Raw genomic sequence first — 24397 nt, 5'->3', positions numbered from 1 at the left:
AACTCTTCTATCTGCCTTGCAACATTTCCATTTAACAAGTGTATGTTTGTGGCATATGATTTCTTTAGAGAGGGGGCCTATTTGAAGTCAATAATAAGAGAACTACTAATTTATTACTTCGATTCCACTAGCAAATGAAGAAATAGCCGTGCAAGTGGGTGCACTCCCCAGTGCTCCCATTACCTGGGCCTTAATCTAAGCACAGCACAGACCTCTCTCTATAAAGAAGCCAGGTTTGTGACATCTTCTAGCATCATCTCTGAGGCATTTAGACCTTTGGAAAATGGCAATAAAAGTGCAAATAGATGGAGAGTATTGATGGCATAAGGTATCTAAGTGATTAAGAATTTTAAAATGGAGCAGGAAATGATTGTTGCCAGCAGAGAGAAGCTTCGGCGGAATCTCTGGTCCATTACTCCTGAAGAAGTAATTATGAAAGGCCGCAAGCTGGTGGCAGCTCTCGATTACAGATGCTTCTCAAACTTACGGTATTTTTGGCTGCAGAGAGGAGGTGGTTAAGATTATTGGTAGTGAGAAAACCTAGATTCGAGATGCTATTTTTCAGTAAATGACTTAACCTCTTTCTGTCTTAGGTTTTTTATTTGTAAAATCTACGTTACAATGACAACGCTAAATAATATATCAAACAGTGATATGAGGATTTTAAAGTTTAAAAAGATGAATTTGTATTTTCATCAAAGTAAAACATGTTTGTGGTTTAAAACGTGTAGTACCGCTGACAGGGAGTAAGCAGCAGACTTCTGCTCTCTCTCTCTTTCTAACTTTTTTCTTATTTCTTTCCTCCATTATTTCATTCTTCCTCTCGTTATGGAAATCTCTTTTTCTTACTTTTTTTCACTTTTAAAAACTGAAGGAAAAGTGTACGTGGAGTGGCAAACACAGGTCTCAAATGTACAATTCAGTGAGTTTTGATAAGTAAATACACCTGTGTAACCAACTCCCCAATCAAAATGAAAAGCAGACAATTTTCTGGTGCCCCTTCCAGGCAATCCTTGTCCCCTGCAGACAGCCACTGTTCTCAAGTCACCAGAGATTAGTTTTGCACTCTTGAACTGCATGTAAATGAAATTGCACACTATGTATCATTTTGTATTTGTTATTCTGTGTTCAACGTGATGTTTTTGAGACTTATCTGTGTTCTTACGCATCGTTTGTCCTTTTTTAATTGCTGAGTAATATCCCATTGTATGAATCTACCACAGCTTGTTTATCCTTTTTCCTACTGATGAACATCAGGGTTGTTTTCAGTCTGGGGGTATTGTGAACCCAGCTGCTATGAACACTCTCGTATAAGTATTTTTGTGGACATGTGTTTCCATTTCTCTTTAGCAAGTATTTAGGAATAGAATTGCTGAGTTATATGGTGTTTACTTTACACAGAACTACCATGTGGTTTTCCAGAGTGGTTGCCACTTTGCAATGCCACCAGCAATGCATGGGTGCTCCAGTTCCTCCGCATCACCACCAGTACTTGGCACTGTCAGTCTCCTTAGTTGTAGGTCGTCAAATTGGTATGAACTGATGGAAACCGGGAGAAGACTATTCTCTGTGCTCTCTTAGCAACTTCCTGTGAGTCTATAGTTTCAGAGCAAAAAACTTAAAAGATTTCTGTTTTAACTGGTATGAAGTGATATCTCATTGTAGTTTTATTTTGGACTTCTCTGATTCCTGATGATGTTTAGTACTTTATCACATGGTTATTGGCTGCTTATATACCTTCTTTTGTAAGATGTCTGTTCAAGTTTCCATACATTTCCTCTCAATTGGGTTGTTCTTTTTATTATTAAATAGCTTCATTCCTAATCTAGTCTATTAAGCTTAGATTTAATTATGGAGCTACTCTTATAACACTGCAGTGCTGCTGCTGGTTAAAAACCAACAAACTGAAGTTTACAGTGCTGATTTAGGAAAACATGCAAGTCTGTTGCCAGGGAATAAAGTTGGTGTGAGAGGAAATCACACAAATTTAGGGAGAAATTTCTGGCTGTGCTTTAGTTCCTCCTAGAAATGAGTTTCACAGAGTTCAGACACTTGTTGTGAAGGTCTTTGCTCCTACTCTCCATGTAAAACTTCGTATCTGCTGAGATCATTTGTGCACAAAGGATAGGCCAGTTTGTCATATTCACAGATTATTTATCCAATAAACATTGATGAGTGCCTGTAATGTGCCAGGCACTGGGTAGGCTGGGGATTAAAATATAAATTAGACATGGCCTGACTTCTGAGAGCCTACAATCTAGTTGGCAAAACATATACAAAATAAGATAAAATAAATGATAGTGCAGAGAGATACCTACAGAAAGACGTATGCAATGCACAAGTTAACATGGAATCGCAGAGGCATGATCAAACTAACTTCACCTTGTGATGCTAGAGAGGTTATTTTTTTCCCCAAGCTTCAGGAAGGCATCACATTGATGGGAGAAATGTCCATCCCAAGGAGACACAGCCAAGCTGTAAGTGAAGATGACATCTTCAAGCTTAGCTGCAGCAAAAGCACCCATGGATCAGAAAAGGAGCTCTCCACCCCATCACCTCCCCACTGGGGGCAGGGGACCAAGAGGAGACTGAACTTCACCATGTTGGTGGTTCGTTCACATTTTACACTAATGAGGGAAGGGCTGTCTCCTTCCCATCTGCATCCACAGCCAGATATGTAGATTTTCCAAGACATGGGGATGAATTGGTGGAGAGGTGGAGAGTAGGAAGAGACCATGTGGTTTCTATCAGAACTTTCTAATTTGGGCACCGGAGTGGATGGTGCTGCCGTTAACAGAGATGGGGTCTGGTAAGAAGGAAACTTGTTTGGGGAGTTATTTTGGTTTGATTGTTTGGTGACTTTTCACAGAAATCCAGTGAGATGGGAATAATGGAATAGTTGAGTGGATTGAATCAGAAGACATCTGTAAAGTGCCTGAGAGATGCTGGGGAGGGTGGGAGGGCAGCACAGCCAGACCTGGGTGAGGCTGGGAATTTTCTGTGGTAAGTTTGGATCTCCAGAGAAATGGTTAGATCCAAGGAAGCTGTGGAATTTCCTTCTGGTCCAGAATAGTTTAAAAGTGATTCTGGGTGGTCCTCCTGGGCTTGGCTTAAAGGCAGGCAAGTGTCTTTTGACTTTTTAGAATTTCTCTGCACTCCCCGCCCCCCACCCCCAGCTGGCTGGTGAGTGTCTAATTGCATATCACTTTTATCCCACATGCACACACAGATCCCAAACCTCATTTTACATCTCTTCTCCACTGTATTTGCCCTCAGTTTCCCCTCCTTTTGGTTCCGGGCTACATAACTGAGTAATTTATTCAGCATTTAGTGCTTTTTAAACTGAATATTCTCCGTGATTGATATCACACCCTGCTTTTTATAATTCAGTTCTGAGGTGCATGCTGGGTTATCCTTTCTCCAAAAGACAGTTAGATAAGACAAAGTTGTCTATAAAAAAAGTCCCATACTGCTGAGATCAGAGAACACAGAAAGGAGCAGGCTTAACTGAGAATCTGGGCTCTGCATGCGAATTCTAGAAAAGGCCCACCAGCCTTCTGTCCGTGGTTTTCTGTTTGTTCTCTAACAGAAAGATGGACATCCTGGCTGGGAGGCATGTGCAATGCTTTGGCAGATCTTATGTCTGAGGACACAGGTTCAATTTGGAGGGCAACAAAAGGATGCCAAGTGGGGCATGCTGCCGGCCCGAGGCTCGCGTGGGTGGGTGGGGGGTCAGATTGTGTGGCCTGCGTGTCTGGCTCTGGCAGGCTCAGGCCTGAGGTGGCAGCAGCAGGAGCCTCAAGTCACTACCCAGCAGGTGAGAGCAGGGAGCCCTCCAGAAAGAAAGGGAGTTCAAAAAGCAAGCCTAGTGGCTTTTCATTATGGAAGAAAGGACGCTTACATGCCAGGCTCCCCGATTCCCTTGGCCACCCTTGGAGACCAAACCTGCCTCTGCTTCCCGCTGCCACTCAGCCACTGGGTATCTCCATTCCTTTCATCTTGTCTATCCAGCGTGTTCCCTGCCAGCTCCTTACCTCCAGCCTCCTTCTCTTCTCCTTAATGCCTCTTCATCAGTTCTCTTCCTACTCAAGTCCCCAGCTGTGAGCTGAAAAATCGGTGTTGGCAGCTCTCCCCCTGACCCCTCCCCTGGTATTCATGCATATTTGATGACAGCAGCTGTGATTGATGTCTGCCCTCTTTCCAGCGTGCAGCACCCCACTGCCACCCCACCCCGCCCCCACAACTGTGCGTATCCCTGTGCTCCTGCTGGAAGAGCTGGGAGGGGCTCGGTGTACAGGGGATCCCAGCTGAGGCTCAGCCTGAAAATCAGGCCTGGGCCTTGAATAAACCTGAGGAAGTGGGAGGAAGGGAGGAAAGGCAGGAAGAATGAAACGAGGGAGAAAGAGAGAGAACGTGAGTGAGCAAGTGAAGGAAAGAGACAGGAGGTTCCCTGAGCATTTCTGAGAGGTTGAGTGAAGATCTGAACGAGATGCTAGGACCATTTAGACAGGCGTTGGGAGCTCTGAGCCCAGAAGGAGGTGACAACCTTTCTTTGCATGTTACTCTAGCCATCTGAGACGACATTAAAGGGGGAGGAATCACCAACTGGAATAAAGTTCACCTTGCTGATCCTGTTTGAATGAACCCTTAAAGATTCAGGTTTGCAAAAGAAAACACATGTTTTTAGGTTAATAAGAAAGGCCTCATCTACTCAGGAGTTCCCTTTGTGACCAGCTCCACACTTACAGCTGTGGCAGGTTGACTTGTACTTCCTAAAGCATGCAAGGCCTTCCAGGCCTTGCTTTGGCAGGGCAGATAACTGGCCAGAAAGCATGTGTCCCCACCACCATCAACAGTGTTCTCAATGGGACCACTCACTAAAGCACAGATCAGGGAGAATGTGGAAGTTTCTTGGGGAGGGAGTTTGGTGCTGGACATGTTGAGGCCCAAGCTGCAAGCCAGCATCTGTCCCAATCCCTTTGTTCTGGTCTCGGCCTGGCTGCTGTGTAATACAGTCCTGCAGCCTGGTGTTGAGGGACCCTGTTCACTTAATGTCCTACGATGGCTGTACTTCCAGATGCCTCACCAAATCCTGGGTCCCCAGAGGCTGCTTGATTTTATTTAGCAAGCGCACATATAGAGTGTGCTGTGTGCCAGGCACTGCTTAAAATGCTATAGTCACGTCAACTAAAATAATGCAATAACAATCCTATCTGGTAGATACTGTTTTCATATCTGTGTTATAGATGAGGCCACTGAAGCATGAAGTGGTTCAGTAGCAGGCCTGAGTCCATGCTCTGAGGAGTGGTGGAGCTGGATTTGAACCTGGCCACTGTGATTCCAGATCCATGCTGCCCGTCACTGTTATGTTGCATCTCCTGTTGGCTCCCTCTGTCTCCCTGTTGGACATCCAGCCTCCCTGCTTTGGGGGTTGGGGGAGGAAGTGGAGAGGAATTGTGTGTGATAGAGTGAGTAGAACACAGAAATGGAGATCAATAAATCTGGGTTCTAGTCTGGGTCATGCCACTATCTGGCCGGGTGACCCTGTGCAACGTGTTTAAAGCTTTCTGAGCCCCAGTTCCACATCTTTCAGAGGCGAGAATGGCTTAGATGACTTCTGCACTTGTTTAACATTGGATGCTTGCAAGGCCTGCATAGAGCACACTGCCAAGCTTTGGCCCAGTCATCCCAGCAGCCACCTAGACCTCATCTTGGGGATTACCAGGGGATGATGGGGACAGGGAGGAAAGTGAACAAGCTTAGCAAAAAGGTGATGGGCAGGCAGCGTCTGCTGGAAAGGTGGATCAGTGTGGCTCAGTGTGGCTCTGTGTCCCTCCATGAGGGGGACAGTTAAGGCTTCGATAATGTCTTAGCAGGGTCATCCCCATAGCAGATGCAGTAGGAAATTGCTAAGGGCTGTTCTCTTCAAGCCAAAGGCTATGGAAGTAAGTCTCCTCCCATGTAGGTGGTAACAGGTTTCAGCTACCCCTGGATGAGTTGGAGACATGGACACTTTAATTAGGTTATAATGGACCGTTTGACCTAATTGAGAGTCAGAATCAGGGAGTTTAAGATTGAAGTGTCCTATTTTCTCAATGCTAAGATGTGTGCTTTTCATGTTGAACATTCTAAAATTGCAGCAAGTCTTACAACCAACAATATTTATTTTCAGTGTAGTGGTTTTCCCCTAACATGCACATGTACATGCACGTGCACACACACGAGAATTATTAAAAGTTATGGTGCTTTTCAGAATTAAGGAAATACAGTAGAATTATTTTTGCTCTTATCTGTGTTGATAGTGAGGATAGAAATCACTTCAGGAAGAAGAGAGACTTTAGAGATAATCATTAACCCCCAGGGGAAGGAATGGACCTCATGGAGGCTAGAAACCCAAATTTGAAAAGGTGTGGTGAACACTTGAAGTATTTTCATCTCATCTATGCCTCTTCCTGTGTATCTGATTCACCGTCTGCTTTCTGCTGACTTGCTACCTGTACACCTCAAGATGCACAGCACAAAAATGGTCAGCCACTGCCCCACAGAAGGACCAAATTTCTCTGTCTCTGTGTTTCTCTCTCTCTCTCCTCCAATCCAAATATCAGGGAAAGGATTTCTATTGGTTCTTCTAGTCCAATCAACTGAGAGTGGAGTGGGTTTTACAAGATGACTGCCAACTTCCTGCCACTGTGGTTCCACAGGTCAGTATAGGAAGCCACTAGATTGGGCAGGACAGAGGTTTACTGCTTCAGAACATTATTCCAATGACACTAGATGTTGAGGTTGGGAAGGACAGTAGGGGGCACCCAGAGACAAGTCACCTAGACTAGATCCAGGAGGACCTCTAGCTCCTGACACCAAACCTGATGGTCAGATCAGCAATGACCATGCTGACCCAGCTTGGGGCTGACAGGGCTTTGCCCTGATCTCCATCTTCTTCAGAAAGAACTAGAGAACAGAGGGTCCATTGCCCAAGGGCATGGCCCAGCAAGGAGTGGCAGGGAGGCAGAAATGGTGAATTCCAGAAGAACACTCTCCCAGAAAGGCTTGTTAACCTTTAGCACCCAAGAGGCTTATCCTAAAATGTTCTCTGAGGGCCTAGATTTTGCTGATCTCAGCCTTAGGCTATGTCCAAAGAAAGCATAACCCCTCCATCATCCCTGGAGGTTAGAAGGGATGGAACAGATGGGTGGGGAGGAAGCCAGGGTCCTGGCCTGTGGTATCTGGCCCCTCGCTTTTTTCAGGGACCTGCCAGCTCAGTGTGTTTGAGTGGCTGGAGTCCACCACAGTACTGTGTGGTCTTCAGTTCTGAGACCAGGTGATGATTACCTCGCATGACACCTTTTTCTCTCCTTTCTGGCCCACATGCTAGCTGCAGCAACCTCCCTTCCTGGCCTGGAAGCTGCGGGGGCAGCTGATGAGCCACCGACCTAGAGATTTGGCAGGAAAGCTGCTTGCTAAGTCAGAGAGGATGTCAAGAGAGAAGGAGCAGCATTCGGTGCCAGCTCCTTTGAAACCCGGGGGAGCCAGGGAACAGCAGGTAGGAAAAGCAGTAGCTTCCCAGGGCAAAAGAAGAAAACCAGCAGCCAAAAGGACTATTTTTATTTCCAGTTCTCCCAACATCAGTCACAAGAGATCTGCCCAAGTGACTCTGAGATATCTTTGTGGCATTGAGAAATCGCCTAGTGTGTGAGTACAAAGAACTCTGGGCTGTCAAATAAACATCTCTGCTCCTCTTCCACCACTCGACCCTACCACCCACTCCATGGGAAACAGTTCTGGGAACTACTGGTCTCTGTGCAGTGTACAGATATCTGAATTTGGGAAGAGTTGCTGGAACACAGGCAGTAAGAAGCACTGGGATAAATGAACTGTCGAAGTAACAGGAAGGAATTCATGCAAACATGGCCTGTCTGGCTTGCTGGATGGGTGATTCTTGTGCCCACACATCTCCGTACTTTGCTGTGGGAACTCACCGGTTTCCATCTCCATTTTCCTATTAAGGAAAAGGACTATGAACACTGTTGGGAAATGATAATGGTGACAGCTGTCCCAACGCTTCTACTTCCGTGTCATGTGATTGGAAACTAGTTCTATTCATCTCTTCCTCTTGGTCCTCTCCTAGTCCTCTTCCATCCACCCGGTTATCCAATCCCTTCCCTAAGCCACAGAGCCAAAGCTTCAGCCAACCTGGTGGTTCTCCCTCCAGTGTGTGTCTTGAATCCATTTTCTTTTCATCTGCATCAAGGACTCTCACCGTGTCCCTTACAATCTTGTTCCCCTAGCTTCTCAGTCCACTCTTCTCACAGCCCAAGGTGCTTTTCTTAAGAGGTAAGTAAGATCATGTCACTCCCTTTTTAATTCCTTCAATGACTTTACATTTCCCTTAGAGGGTGCCCAACATGATATGGCACCTGCTGACCACTGCAGCAACACTGGACTCTTCATGTTCTAGAACACACCAAACTTTTCCTGTCCTAGCGTCTTTGCACATGCCACTGTCTCCACTAGGAAAGCTAAGCCTCTAAACCTCTGCCCTTGGATCCTCTTCATCGTTTGTGCCTCAAAGTAAAATGATTTCTTCCAGCATATCTTCCCTGACAACCATACCTAAATAGCTCTCCTCTCCTGTCTCGTGTGGCCTGATTACTTCACTCTGTTCATCACTTTCAGACCATTTTTCTTGATGTGTGTGCTTCTGTGTATACTTAAGTATAAATACCTGTGCTGTCTGTCTCCCTCCCCCAGGTTGTAAGGTCCGTGGGGAAGGAACCATGTCTATTCAGTCCGCCTCTGAACGTCAGCACCTGGGCTGTGTACCCATGATAGAGCAGGTGCTGGGTAAATATTTATTTACTTCTTTTTTGAGCATCTGCTATGTGTAAATGACTGTGCTATGTGCTGAGCAAAGAGTGAGGAAACAGAACACACTGCCCACTTAGGGCTGAGGGTCATAACATATGATTTAATTATTAAGTGAGAGGAGAACAGGTAATAGCTCTTTTAATATCCAAAGCACATTGAAATTATATTTAAAGAAAAAAACAGGAATGACAGACATCTGTTTAGCTATGTGTGAAATGCTCCACCGAGGAGATAATATGAGGTGAAAAAGAGCTTTATTTAATGTCACTCCAGCCCAGGTATAATGCCTTGGGCCTATTGAGCCATTGTCTCTGGAGGTTTCTGGAGTGCATTCCTCAGTCACGCCATCGCAGCATTAAAGTAGCTTCAGGAAAATCATAAAGATGGCCCTGAGTCTCTTAAGAATCATGACACTTTTCATTTTTCCATTTTTCATGCAGATAAATGTATGTATCTCTCCAGAGTATTTATGGATTTTAGTCCCTTTACAGGTTGCCGCATTTGCATTCAGTTGGAGGAGAGTGAATAAAATCCCTTGACCTACACAGAAGACAAAATTGAACTGAGGATGAAGCTGCCAGATGTGGAGGGAAGAGAACTGACTAGGAGTTGGGAAGCGCAGATGCCAGGTCCAGTTCCCTAGTGTGTAACTGGCAAGTCAGATAATTGCACTGGGCCTTGGGTTTTAGTCAAGGGCTGGACTAGATTAGGTGTCCCCCACTAGATCAGGATGGATGATGGCAAAATGGAAAACCCTGGGACAGGGTCCCCCGGTCATATACTCTGTACTCAGAGAGATGACCTGTGTGACTTCTGGTTCCTGAGTAACCTCAGGGACTGCTTGGTTGGATCACAGCCACTGAACCCACATTTACCCTGGATTAGACATTCACTGGGTCTAACCCACTGGGTGGGTCTTGCGGGTCCAGAGCTTCATTCATTCAACAAATATTTATTACATACCTACTACACAGAGACAGGAGCAGTGAAAATAATGGTGATGGAAGGAAAGCCCAAGTCTCTGCCCTCAGGGAGTTTAAGTCTAGTGAGGGACACAGGTAGCAAGCAAAAAAGAAAGAAAGTAGTAAATGCAAAGTGCTAAGACGATGGAAGGAAGGTGTGGAGACAGAGGATGGCATGGGGAAACCATTTAGCAAGTGGTCCGAGAAGACTTCCCTGAGAAGATGGCATTCTTTTGAAGGATCAAAATGGAGAAAGGGAGACGGAGAGGCTGTCTGAAGGCAGGAAAGGGCTTAGAATATTGGAGGAACTCAAAGAAAGCCAGAGTAGCTGATGTTTAGTGGTCCCGGGAGAGAGGGTTGAAATAAGAATGGTGAAGACGGTAGAAGCCAGACAATGCAGGGCCTTCTGGGTCAGAGTAAGGGGTTTGGAATTTATTTTAAGTAAGAGAAATAGTAGGATATGATTCGCAAGTATGCAGTTTCTCACTTGGAACAGTTCGGTGTGCAAACATTTAATCGTGTTTATTTTCCTGTGATGAACAGCTTAGCTCAACCCTCCATGGTTCATTTCCCCGTGGTCAATGCACACAGCACGGTCAGTTCTCCTACTCTCTTTGGGGTTCCAGAATTCTTCCCTTCTTCTTCCTTCTCCATTTCTCTCTGGATGTGCTCAAAATTCCAAGCAGCTTGTGTGTCTTTCTGAAGTTGAAGGAGGGCCTCTGACCCATGCTGGTGTTCAGTAGGCATCTTCTGTATTAATGTACCTTGGCATTGGTTCCCTTGCCCTGGGCAACATGAAGTGATTTCTCTAGGGCAGCTGAGGGATCTCCCCGTCCCCAGTTCTGCCCTTATCTCAGCTCTTACCACGAAGTCACCTCTCAGTTCCCCAGTTTGGGTCATCTACTCTGAAGCTTCTGGCATTGGGTCCCCTTGCCCACTTTATGGTGATACCCCCAGCAGGCCCCCAGGCTCTCAATTCTCAGCCCCATTCTGGCTCATTCTCAAAACTCCACTTCTACTCCAGCCTCTGAGGCTTCCTCTCCTGCCTTTCTGTCTCTCTTAGATCTTTTTTATGTATATGATTACACCTACCTTTGTCAGATGGATTCCGTATGTCACAGGAAAGAAGGAATGACTGGGGTTGGAGGGAAGGTTGTAGGGAAAATAGTACAAATCTTAGGCCCTCTTTCTGCTTAAATCTTCTCATCTACGTTAACAGAACATCTCTTGTTGGAGCTGGAATCTCTGTCTCCTGCTAGAGTTGCAGAGGGTAGTGGGACCAAGTTCTTTCCATTCTCAGATTCCCAAACTTTTTGAATCTTAATCCCATGTATCCGAGGGCTGGGGGCAGCAGTGAGCAAGGCTCCAATCCCTTTCTCCTCTAAACTCCATCCCTTGGTCATCCAGACAAGACACTGGAGATGAATGAAGCTGGTGGATTTTAGACGCCGTTGATGGGTCAGATGTGGGAGTTAAGAGAGAAAGAGGAATCGAGCATAATGCCCTGGTTTCTGGCTTCAGCAGCTGGGTGCTGGGTAGGGTCGTTGTTGCAGGGAGGGAGGGTGGGGAGTGGTGCAGATTTAGGGAAAAATATCAAGAATCTAGTTTCGTATATATTGAGTTTAGATGTTTGTGAGAGACATCCAAGAGAGAGATGCAAGCACATGATTCGATTTCTGAGATTAGAGCTCAGAGGAGAGGTCTGCAGTTTGGGAGATGTCAGAAGACAGATGGTATTTTAAATCATGGAAACGGACCTTAAATAGTTTCAATTGTTCGGGTGGGGCCTAGACTTTGCGGTGTGGTCCTGAAAATGTTACCCAATGATTTAGGTGAGGAGAAGAGTTAAGGCTGCCGATGGCTGCTCCAGGCAACCTCATGACCCAGGTGGTAGGTGATGGATCCCCTGAAAGCTGCTGCTGCTCAATCTGTAGACTCTGTTAGTCTGCTGCTATGTGGGAGCTCCCACTGGGGACAGCAGCAAGGACAGGCCCAGCTATTGAGGAGCAGGAGTAGTAGTAGATCTATCAAGCCAGATGGGGCAGGTGAAGAAGGACATTTCTAGATGAGAAGAAGGTACCTAGCCCTAAATGGTTTCAATTGTTCCTTGAGCCTCAAGGTGCAAGTGCAGTACAGGACAGTGAAGAAGTAGAGCTCAAGGCCCACTGTGCCAGGCCTAAGGACAGCCTGGGACAGTGCACCTGCAAGTGTTCTTCCCTCAGGGATCTCATAGTCATGTCAAATAAAATTACAGGAGGCCATTATTTTAGGCTCAGTTCCTGCACGAGTCCCCTCCATAATGGACTAAAACCAACATGGAGTCACCCCTCCTAATTTCCATATAATCCCTGCTAAATTCCATGTCACTAAATTCCATGACCTTCCAAGAAATCAGGAGAAAGAGATAACAGCCAATTGGCATGATCATAGTTTCCTTTGCTTTAATCCTTACACAGAAGAGATAGCCCGAAGTAACCTGATGTTAACTAATCAGTTTTTTTCCTATTGTTCTGTCTCCCTGTCCCCACCTTACAAGGAAAGTAACTTTGAAATGACTAATCTGCTTTTTGTTCTTTGCTTCTACTTTCGTCTGCCTTTTCTGTCTATAAAACGTTTGCTATCTGTACTTTGGAGCACTTCTCTGACTCTGTCAGATGGCGTTTCCTGGGTCAATCCTCACCCTTGGCTCCCAATAAACCTTACAAAATTATTTCTGCGCTGACAGCCTTACTTTCGGTCAACAGTAAAATATACAGTTCCTTACATTTGTAACCCTTATCAACCCAGAAACCCACATAGTTCCATTTCAGAGGGGTGTCATATTCAGAAAAGTCAGTTCAACCTTCACCTATAATTTAAAAGGAATTCCATCTTTACCATCAAGAATACTAAAGGCATTCAAACATACAGTTCAAGTAACATTAAGTAAAATCTTTTTTTATTTAATTTTTTTTTTAATTAATATTATTTTTTTACATTCCTTGTTGTTGTGGAGCAGTTGGGAGGTGGGGGAGAATGGAAGAGAGAAGGAAATAGGGTGGGAGGAGTAGGAAGGAGGGGGGCTTGGTTGAGGCTCGTGGCATACCCCTCATTGCCACAGGGGAGCCCGAGTTGCTTCCAGTGGCAGCCTGGTGGTCAACACTGGGCTGGATATGAATGTCGGAAGGGAGTGGCTGAGGCCCTTGGTCCCCCACCACCCTGGCTTGGGGACCCAGGGCGCTTCTGGCAGCAGCTTGGTGGTCATCACTGGGCTGGATGCAGAAGTCGGGGGGCATGGCTGAGGCCCGAGGCCCAAGGTCTCCCACCACCCTGACTTGGGGGCCTGGGATGCTTCCAGTGGTGGCCTGGTGGTCATCACTGGACTGGCTGTGGGGGGGGGCATGGCTGAGGCCCATGTCCTTCCCCCTTCTTCAGCTTGGGAGTTGGGAGCTTCTGGTCCTTCTAAGTCTTACAGGTGTTCTTTGGTGGTGTTAGATCTTTACTGGTTAATATCAAACTTTGTCGCTAATCTGTGGGTATTTTGTTTTTTCTTTCAGTTCTGTGTTGGATTATTCACTATTACCACCACTTGAACTCTGCACTGGAACTAAGTTGTTGTCCTTTGGTTACTTATACAATGGGGGAACTTTCTATGGGGACAAGCACTTGGCCCTGTGGTTGAGCTAAATTGCTGCTTTGCGGCTGATTCCCTGGGGAAGGCTTTTTGTGCAGCTCAGGTTTTAATTGTTGACCTTGTAAACACTCCAGGTCTTGTGAGGTACACCAGGGTTGTGTGGAAACTCTGGTCTGGGCCTGAGTCTTTTCAGCAAACTGCACCCCTGCAGTTGTATATTCCTGACCAGTCTCCACTGAGTGGGCCTGTGCTGATTGGGGGCCAGATCGGCTATCCTTGCTGTGCCCCAGTGTTCCTCCAATGAGACTGTCTCCCCCACTGCCCGTGCTCCAAACACTTCCCATGGGACGGGCTGTGCTCTGATCCCTTGTGATGACTCAGTAGCCTCTGAATGGCTCCTTTTTTTTGTTGTCTGTGGCTTCTCACTCCTATGTAGGTCCATTGAACCCTGTTAGTGGTCTTGCTAGTCTGGGGGCCACCAAGGCCCTCTTCTCCCCTGCTGCCTCCAAGCAACTTCATCCAAAGGGCACAGTTGCGGCTTCTGCTGGCTCCTGCTCCACGTGCTCACCAGGGCCTGCCTTGAAGTAGCCAGGGCTCAAAACAGTACGAGTGGTCCTTTCTTTCTCTCATCATGTCTTCTCCTGCCTTCGTGAACTCCACAAGTCTCTCCTCCTTTTCCCCTGAGCTCTAGTGGCCCCAGCTTGGCTGTCATTGCTTTTTAATAATTGTAAATAGGTTGATTTGTGAGAGAGAGTGACTCTGGGGACCGTCTGTTCTGTCATCTTGACTGGAAGCCTAGTGCTCACTCTTGCAGAGTCAAAGGCTTTATGCAATCCCTCCCATCAGGAAACATTACCTTCCCCTCTTTTGTTCCTCTATCCCTTCTAATAATTTATAACAAAATTCACTAAATCACATTCCTTTCTGTTTGAAACATGCAAAGTGGTTTCTTTCTGTTCCTGTATCCTGACAGGACACTAATAAAATTGGGTAAAATAAGCAATTTATCCTTATAGTCATGTTCATAAATGCAAAACAGGACACAGAATTTGGTGTGACTGCATGTTTCTGGACATGGAAGGAATTCCTAAACATTTACTTCACCTACTGCTCCTCCGCAGCGAGGACTTCTGCGGACATAGTGCCCCTCCAACCCCACTTCTCCCACATTAATTAAAATCTTATTTCCATTTCCATTCCTATACCTTACACACTGGAGCTGCTCTGGCACGACCATTCCCAAACCTCTCCCTCACTCTCCTACATAAACTCCCCTCTAACCAGCCTCGGAAGCTTCCTCTCCTCGTGCCTCTCTCTCTCTCTCAGACCCTCACAATGTGTATGCTTCGGCCTCCGTATACTCAACAAAGGAAAGAATAAAGGAAAATAGGAGAGAGAATTTATCCTTTTTTTATGAGAGGAAAGAGGTTTGCAGGATTAGGTTGAAATGGAAGGTTTCTCTCTGGTGGGAGGAAGGAACAGGCGTTCTTGTGTCAGCAGCACTTAAAAGGTGAATTGCACCTTCATGGTCTCATTTGAACTTCCCCCAGAACTTGCAGTGTTGTTCTTATTAATGCAGTCTTATAGAGGAGGAACCTGAGTTTCAGACACAAGGTGATTTGCACAAAGCCACATAGCCTAAAAAAGGCAGAAACAGGCCTAGAACTGCTTGCCAGCATGAAGGTGGTCAAGATGTGAAATACACTAATGGAACAAATGAAGAGAGAGAAATTGATTAATGGACACAAAGAATGAATGTGTTTTGTAATGATGCCAACCATCCTGATTTGATCATCACATATTGTACATAAATACAGATAGTCAACTTTGTACCCCACAAATTTGTATGATCAATTATGTTCCAATATAAAGAAAGACAAGAGATTCCTCACCAATCTCCCCTCCTTTCCTTTGAGCAGCAGCAGAACAGAGGTAGTTTCACTCTTTGGTCAGGAAATTAGGTGTGAAACAAAGAACTAGGACCTGTCTGGCTCCTAGTTTCCTTACCTGTAGAACAAAGAGGTTAAAACAGATAGCTTCAGATCAAATTCTGTAAATGCTGGTTTTATTAGTCTATTTTGTGTGTTGCTATAACAGAATACCTGAAACTGGGTAATTTATGAAGAATAGAGGTTTATTTGGCTCACGATTCTGGGACAGCTGCATCTCGCTCAGGCCTCAGGCTGCTTCTAGTCATGGCAGAAAATGGCAGGCAGCAGGTGGGTAAAAGCAGATCACATGGCGAGAGGAAGCAAGAGAGAGAGAGAAGGTGCCAGGGTCCTTTAAACAATCAGCTCTTGTGGGAACTAATAGAGTGAGAACTCAACCACTACCCCACCCCCAGGGTGTTAATCTATTCATGAGGGGTCTGTCCCCATAACCCAAACTGCTCCCAATATTGCCAAGTTGGGGATTAGATTTCCACATGAGTTTTGGGGGGACAACACATCCAAACTCTATCACTCATGTAACCCACATAAAACCCTGTTGCCTCGTGATCCAGTCCCAAAATGGTGATGTACTCAGAGAAACAAGGATCAGATATCTGAAAAGTCATTCACAAAGAAATTTTAATCTCTGCTAAAATCTCTCAAAGAACAGCAAAAGGGTGTCCTATTCAAACTAAAGCAGCCCTTAAAATACTCTCTCTCCATACATTTCAGATAAACTGCCTCTCAAGTACTGTTACCTGCCTTTACACTCCTAAAAACTCTAAACCTAGAAGGCTCTCATCTTTCCTCTCTCATCTCACCCTCAGGATCTATTTATTTCTTCTCCACTAGTAACTCCAAGGTACTTTCCAGAGAAAATCAATCCCCCTGATCTGGTTTCTCTCAATTCTCTCCCTTTACCCCAATTCAGCCAGGGAGACAGTGACTATCCCAGGATTCCCCTCCATGGGCAGAGAAGGGGAGAGCCGTTAACAGAGAGGGATAAACAATTTTCCTACCACCGTGGATAAGTCCAGAAAAACGGGGATGAGAGCATAGGAACTCTTTTGCACCGCAGATGCTCAGTGACAGAGCAGATGGTAGAACACTCCCTCCTAGGGTCTTGTTAAGCTGCATTCTACCCTCAACCCCACAGCAGTGGAAGTTCCCCGATTGCTGGCTCTTGTTAGATGGGGGAGAAATATGCTGCTGGTTTCCCTGCTGAGGACTCTCTTTGGACACTCATAGAATAGTGGGAGCAAAAAATTACAAAAAGAGAAAGAGGAGAAGGATGGAAGGGAGGAAGGAAGGAAAGGAAACAAAAGATGGCACTGTCACCAAGGCAGGTGGAGGCAGGAGGCAGCCCTGGCCTAGGTGTGGGGAGGCTCTGCTGAGAAGGGACGGATTGCCCTGAGATACTCTTGAAGGGGTTCCCATCCTGCTCCTGGTTCTCCCTCTGCTTCTAAGAGAGCTGGCCCTACCTCAGGGAAATCACAGACATCCTTGGATTTGCTAAACATTTGCATGTATTATCTCGTTTAAACTTTCAACCACTTGGACATGTAGGCATTGTAGGAAATGATTTGTTTATAAGTCATTCTCTCCGACTGGTGTATAAACTCCTCCAAGGCAGGGATTTCATTTCATAAATCCTTGTATACCCAGCTCTCAGCCTTGTGCACTGGCACCTAGTAGGTGCTTGATGATGGTGGGACAGAAGGTGCTTGATGATGGTGGGACAGAAGTAAGCAGAATACATTTCTTAAGGTGAGTCAGCTGAAGTCCAGAGCTACCAACCAGTTTCCGGTGGTTGGGGCCAGAGCTGGGTGATCTTGATTTCTACTTCAGCATATTTTGCACTGCGGTGCAGACGTGGGTTGTATGTGATTGGAGTGTGGGGTGCACATGCCTGCATCCCACAGGCTCTGACTCCAGACCTGGTGTGATTCCTGTTTCTGCTCTTATAAGCAAGTCCTTAACTGCTTACCTGTAAATTACGCTTAGTGATAGCACCCCCAATAGAGCTGGTATGATGATTAAATTAATAGCAGCAACAAAAAGGTGAGTTTACATGTCCTTAGCTGACTTGCACTTCTTCCTTTGATCTTTCTGGCTCCAGGCCCCCAGGTGCCAAACCATGCAGGTGTGTGTCTGAGTCACAGACACCCTCTGCTCCTGCATTTGATTTAGGAAGTCCAGCAAAGGTAAAAGTCGAGGTCAGCAGTTTGGAGCCTGTTTGGTGTGTTGTCTCTACAAGCCCTCAGCAGATGGAGCCCGTGGCCTCTGGCTTACTGGAGGCAGGAAGGACTTAGGGCTTTTCCCTGGGAGAGAAGTGTTGTGCTCTGGCCTCCCTCCCTAACCCTTCCCTTTTCAGTTCTAAAGACTCCCTGCCCTCAGAAGTTCCTCCCCTAATATCCTGTTTTGGGGGGATTTCCTTTCTCAGGGAGAACAAGATGACCTCCCTCTGGTTTCAGAACTCCAAAACTGGCCAGGAATAAATCTCCAAGAGCCGACCTGTCTTCCAAATGCAGAACTCACCTTAATTCCTCCCTTCCCATGGGCCATCACTCCATGTCCCCCCTTCTTCAGCCCCAAAGACAGAGTCCTGTTTCCCCATCTGGCCTGGACTTTTTCTCCAGCAGACTGGGCCAGGGGAACTTCCCTAGTAAAACAACTGTGAAGGGAGCTCTTAGCATCCAGGGCTCAGGTGGTGTCCCTGGGGTTCCTGGGTCTGCTGAAGGGGTGAGGCAGAGACTGGTTTAGCCCTGGGCCGGTGCCTGGGATTAAAAGCTCAGTTTCCCACTCTGTCAGTGGAATTCAGAGCTTCCACAGCACCATGAGCTTACTTCTGTCATTAAAATAGCTAGTCGTTATAAAGCCCATAGAAAAGTGCCCAGCACATAAAAATCACTCAGAAATTTTGACTCTTATTACAGCTCTTCTAACATTGTATTTATCTATTTATGTATCTGTCTCCCACATGAGTGCTTTATCTGAATCTGAAGTGCTTAGCACAGTATTCAGCTCACAGTCCATGCTAATTTAAGAAAAAAATTCTTTTGGGCACTCGTCAAGAATCTGTGACTAGTTACTGGCACTAACCTGGATAGAGGCCTGTCCTGTGGCCAGTGAAAAAAGCCCTGGGATTAGTAGACAGGGTTGGGGTTCATAAATCCTTTTCCAACCCATGGGGTTATCTTAGGCAGCCTCTGGGCCTTCACTTCTTTGTCAGTAAAATGAGAGGGAAACAGAATCAACTCTAAAGGGCTTCTCTGTTTCCAAAGACTGGTAAGAGGTGACTTGGTTGCAGGTGATGTGGGAGGGGATCAGAAAGTGTGTAGAAATCCATGGGTCAGCCTCAGGGTGGGGTTGGATGTGAGACATGGCAGGTGAAGCTGGGCCTTTCTGTGACAAAAGGGCCCAACACCATATTGCCCTGTGGCTGCCACTTTTGAGGTATGTGGCCCCCTCCAATCTAGAGGGGTCTACCCCACCTAGACGCAAGTTACTGAAAGTCCCATTTTATAGTCACTTTTCTGGGGAGAGACACTTGGGGCTCTTGTTAAAATGTATGTGTTTGTCACGGATGAGGTAACATGTATCAAATACACGTCTAATGATTAGTAGTGTCAGATTAGTAAGTAGCAGCTAGCTGAGGGCATGGGGCTCAGAGGTCTGGAACGGGGGGAATGCCAAGATGGTGAACGAGAGCTCCAAAATGCAGGGCCGGGGCCAGAATGGGAACTCTGGGCTGCTGGAGAAAGACCTCAATTTCTATAATTGGAAAGAAGAGGAATCAGATAAAGGGTTATTTCCAATACATTCTGCAATATTAGTATACAATATTCCCTATGGCAAGGTCTGCTTGTATTCATTCACTCATTTAACTGATGTTTGTTGAATATCAACAATATTTAAGGTGCCATGCTAAGGGCTGGGGGATGGAGAAAGCTGGATGAGATACAGTCTCTGACCTCCAGAACATGAGCGAAGTGTCCACACCCCGGACAGTCCATCAGGCACCCACCCCTGGCCAGCTCGGAGGCCCAGCATGGGAGCGGGCTGGCCTGCCCTGCTCCTGGGGCTGGCACTACAGCAGCGTTGGAGGAAATCTGGGGCTGTTGTTTGGCTTGGCATGTGACCTCCACAGACAGGAAAGGGAAAATGGGTCAGAAAGAACATGTGTGTGGGTGGTGGGGGGAACCCTTTCAAGCTGGAGGGCCTTCAGGGGAGGGGGCCGGCCCTCTCTTCTTGACTCCCCAGCCCACAGAGCAGCCATTGATCTCAGGGAGCAGTCGGGGGTGACAGACCCCAGGTGACACAGACCCTCGGCCCCACCACCCGCCCTCCTCATTGTTCACGTGGCTCTCTGTGACCTGCGCCAAAATGAATTCCAGATTCCAGGGAGGAAAGTCCCTGGGAACAGGAGCACTCAGGGTCAGAGGGAACTCTGGGCCTGTGGTGTCACCGCCATTCCTGAGGAAAGCGTGACTTGTTGCCTCGAACACCAACCAGCACACAGATGTGCAGATGACGTCAGAAGCTGAACCCAAGAAGAGGAATCCAGGCTGACCCCTCCCCCTGGGCAGGTGTTTATTTCAGTAGTCGTTAAAGAGAAACAAATCTAAGAATCAAAGATTACAGCCTTCCGTTACTCTGAATCTGGTGGTTTGCTCAGTTCATGAGCTACTCTGATATTTTAAAAGTAGTTTGGGTATGATATCTTTAATTTGGGTCAAATTACGCACGCACGCACGCACGCGTACACACGCGCACGCACGCACACACGCACGCACATGCACGCACACGCACACGCACGCACACGCACGCACGCACACACGCACGCACGCGCACACACACGCACACCTTCTCTGGGGACTGTACCCTCTAAAGGAGTTCAGGACTAGTTAGTGCTCATGTTACTGAACACGTGTTTTTGAGTGCTCACCAATGTGGAAATACTTTTTCAGTGGTGAACTTAGTGCTTATTCTTTATTTTGTTAAAACAATTGAGATATACATGGATCCTTTAAAAAACACGTAGAAAAGTGTTTTATTTCTATTCGTGTGTCTGCCCGGAGTGATTTCAGAATCAGGTACGGGTGGCTGTCTGGGTAGGAGGGACGGCCCAGTGAATATTCTCTTCTGTTTTTTTTTTTTTATCGGCAGCAGCACCTTTTTGTTGAGGTAGATCGATGATATGAATAGCAAGACAAACAAATGTAATTGGTTGGAATATTAAGACAAAGTGTTAATTTAAAGTTTTGATTATTTTATTCATCTCTTAAAATGTGCATGAGGTGATGTTAGGAATTTAAATTTACGAAACTAGCACATACGAAATGTACAACTGTCTTTCCCTGTAAGTTACTACACTTGTACGTGAACAGTTTACCATCAGGCTGGGAATTCCAGTTTTTCAGGTGCCCGCACTTTCACACATGCATGGCTGTGGTTCAGCGCAGGGCCGTGCAGGTTGGGAGTGCTCGCTGAGTGTGACCCAAAGTCTGGTAGATGAGGAGGGGCCAGAAGTGGAGAACCATGCAGTGGCCACAGCAGCTGTGCCCCGGTTCTGAGTCAGCCCTCCAGTTTAACCCAACAAACCCTAACTGAACATCAATTAGGTGACACTGGACCAGGTGCTGGGGATGCTACAAAAACCACAGTCCTAACCAAGAAAATGAGATCAAACCTATGATAGTGATGTATAGGGAGCTGTGCGAGGACAGCATCAGTTCTGCCTCTGAAGGGGAGGGAAACGCATGGCGAGTTGAATTTTGAAGTGGGCAGGTGCTCCCAAGGTGGGGAAGGACATTTGGGGCACAAGAAACACACAGGTGAAGGTACGTGTTGCTGGGGGATAAGGGCATGCAGGAGGTGCAGGGGAGAGCTACAGGGCTCAGATTTAAGAAACCTTCTAACTATGCTCTAGGGCATGTAGGCCTTAGCCTGCAGGCAAGTAGTTGGGGAAGGTTTGAAGGCATGTAAGAGAGTGAATGGGTGCCTTTGGAAATAGGCAGAAGGTTCCACAGGGAGACACTGCAGACTGCTTCTGAGGTTCAGCTGCAACTGTTGTTGGCAGAGCCTGCCTCATAACTATGTGGTCCAAAGCTGTTGCTCAGTAAAAGCCAGCCTGATCCCAGTGGCTCACACCTAGCAGGTCCCTGGAGACAAAACCCAGCTGCAGCTGGGGCCCTTGAAATCAGAGCTTTCTGCTTCAAGGCCTTTTCTTCCACCCTTTCCCTTGGGGGCTGCTCATTGGCAATAATTAGTGATTAATTAATAGGTGCTGTTGTCAGATTTTAAAATGTTTATTTCTCAAAAAAAAATGCTTAAAAGTGAAAATATCTAAACATCTAGTGAAAGTGCTCAGAATATGTAAGTATATATTAAACGTTACTTACTAATCAAATACTCAGTTATCCATGCCTAGGAAAAGAAAGTACAGCTGGTTGACCCAAATACCCACAAGCCAGGTCTTTTCCTCAGTGGTAATTACTCAAATCACAACCTATTGCCTGATATGTGATCTCAGGCATGCTGGATTCTTTGCGATTGTCCTACTTTAAGTCACAGGTGCTTTAATAACCTTGCAAGAAATAATTCTTCATTCTTTTCTATTTCATTGTATGCTTACAAATTTCTAAATCTGTCATGGTTAAATTGAACAGAAGACCAAGATGTGTGTGTGTCGGGGGACCAGGGGGCCTGGCAGTGGGAGAGAAAAATTAGAGATTGCCTGTTCAGTGACAGCTCCACCCATGAAATCTGGGATTGAGCTTCACCAAAAAGGATGATGGTTAGAGAAATATTGGAGAATAATAAGCCTGCATAATTATAAGAAAATGAAAATGCATTCATCCGTTTCTGTTGCTTATAACAAAATATGTGGAACTGGGTGATTTATAAGAAATTGAAATTTATTGCTTACGGTTTCAGAGGCTAGGAGGTCCAAAGTCCAGGGAACACATCTGGTGAGGGTCTTCTTTGCTGGTGGCTTTACTGCAATGCAGGTGTCTCACATGGTGGAAAACAGCAGAGCAGAGAGAGAGAGAGAGATTCTCATGTGCTCTCCTTTTAAATCCCTCAGAACCACGCCTCTGACAACCATTATTAATCCATTCACTATGGCATGGTCCTACAATCTAATCACCTCTTCAAGGCCCCACATTTCAATTACTGTAATAGGATTTCCCACTCTCAGCAGTTACAGTGGGAATTAAGCTTCCAACATATGAACTTTGGGGGATGCAATTTAGTCAATCCACAGCAGAGAAGTAAAGAGAAAAGCAGATAATAGTAGCTAATAATGAAGCAATATCATTATTGAGCATGGTGTCATACACATGTTAAACCTGTCCATCCACGCATGGTATTATCTAGTGACAGTTCATTTGACCCTCACAGCAATCTGTGATTATGCCCATTTTACAGGTGAAGAAACTGAAACTTTAAGATGGTATCCAAAGTCACATTGATGGCAAACAGTACAGTCAAGATTTGAACCCAATTTGGTAAATTCCATTTTGCAGGCCCAGGTTTTCAAGTCATTTTCCAAGTTTTCATCCTTTCTTCAACTGGAAAAAATGAGCTTGATAAACTGTCACTAATATGTCCTTTTTCTTAGGAAATACACACTGAAGCATATAGGAGCAAAGAGATAACTTACTATCAAATAGTTTAAAAAATAATAATTGTATGAATATACAGAGAGCAAAAATGATAAAGCAAATGTGATATTAACAAATGGGGAATCTGGGAGAAAGGTGTATAGGCATTCTTTCTACTATTCCTGCAACTTGTTTATAAATCTGAAATTATTTAAAAATAAAAGAAATTACCAAAAAAATCAAAAACGTGATTAATGTGCTTACAAAAAAATGATTATCTTGTCTTTTTCTATTTCATAGAATGCTTGTAAGTTTCTAAATTTGCCATGGTTAAATTGGGCAGAATTTAACCCAATGTGTGCATGTGCAAGTGTGTGTGCGTGTGTGTGTAGGGACCAGGAATGTGAGATGAACTGCATAACTCTTATCTTAAACATTCTGAGAAGGAGCCCACTTCTTAGGACACAGAAACCATTCATTCTGTAAGGTCAGGGAGATTTTTGAAGCTTAGATGCCTGACACCCTAGACTGGAATTCGGTTTGTAAAAGTAACAGGAAGGGAGCAGAGAGAGAAGAAAGAAGGCAGGTGAGCAGGAGCTTGTCCCAGATCATGGCCCTTTACTCAAGCAGGGGCAAATCTCAGTGGGCAGCCTTTTAGGGTGAGCAGGAACTTTAGGATCATCTCTCACAACTCTCTTGGATGGCTTAGAAAGCCCTTTGTCATGCAGAGCATTTGTCATAATGGAGTTTGACTAGGTCACTTTTTCTGATAATAGTCCCTTGTGCTAACGGGTTGAAAGGCATATTCTGAAATCCCAGTGTCTTTGTTTTTCTTCTCTTGGGGCCATAATTTTTCCACCTGTGTTAACATTATTAGTTTCCACTTCACCTTTCAGACAGAGGCCTTGTTTATGCATCTAAAACAGGGTTTCTCAACCTCGGCACTACTGACATATTGGACTAGATAACTTTGTTGTGGGGGCTTGTCCTGTGCAATGTAGGATGTTTAGCAGCATCCATCACCTCTGCCAACTAAATGCACTAGCACCTGCATTCCAATTGTGATAACCAAAAATGCCTCCAGACACTGCCAAATGTTCCCTGGGTGGGCAAAATCAACTCTGGTTGAGAATGATTAATCTAGAACCTCCTTAGGAATAGGGGTCTTTCTGGTCTCCTTGGAAAACCGCTAGAGATAGGAGAGGGACCAGATTAGGCTGGATGCATTTGACTCAAATTTGGGCTAATGAAGGGAGGAGTAGCTATGATCTGCTGTCTGAGGCATTCTGGAAGATAGGGTTTGCTGTACGACTCTGGGTGCTAATTCTAAAGCTTTAGAACTACATGGTGGGGTGTACCAGTTGTTCATGCAAGGAGTTTTTGAAAGCAGGCCCAGGATCCGGGCAGTACAGGAAG

The 24397-nt window shown here is 45.7% G+C and overlaps 1 protein-coding gene across 1 annotated transcript in view; it reads left to right on the top strand.

The window, feature by feature from the left end:
* Positions 1–24397, top strand: part of NMNAT2 (nicotinamide nucleotide adenylyltransferase 2) — a 131785-nt gene that overhangs the window by 64891 nt on the left and 42497 nt on the right. The gene's annotated exons all lie outside the window — the stretch shown is intronic.

The sequence above is a fragment of the Cynocephalus volans genome, chromosome 8 (genome assembly GCF_027409185.1).
Source record: "Cynocephalus volans isolate mCynVol1 chromosome 8, mCynVol1.pri, whole genome shotgun sequence".
In the NCBI taxonomy this organism is placed as follows: Eukaryota; Metazoa; Chordata; class Mammalia; order Dermoptera; family Cynocephalidae; genus Cynocephalus; species Cynocephalus volans.
The sequence above is the reverse complement of the archived record's forward strand: the minus strand, read 5'-3'. Positions and strand labels throughout refer to the sequence as shown.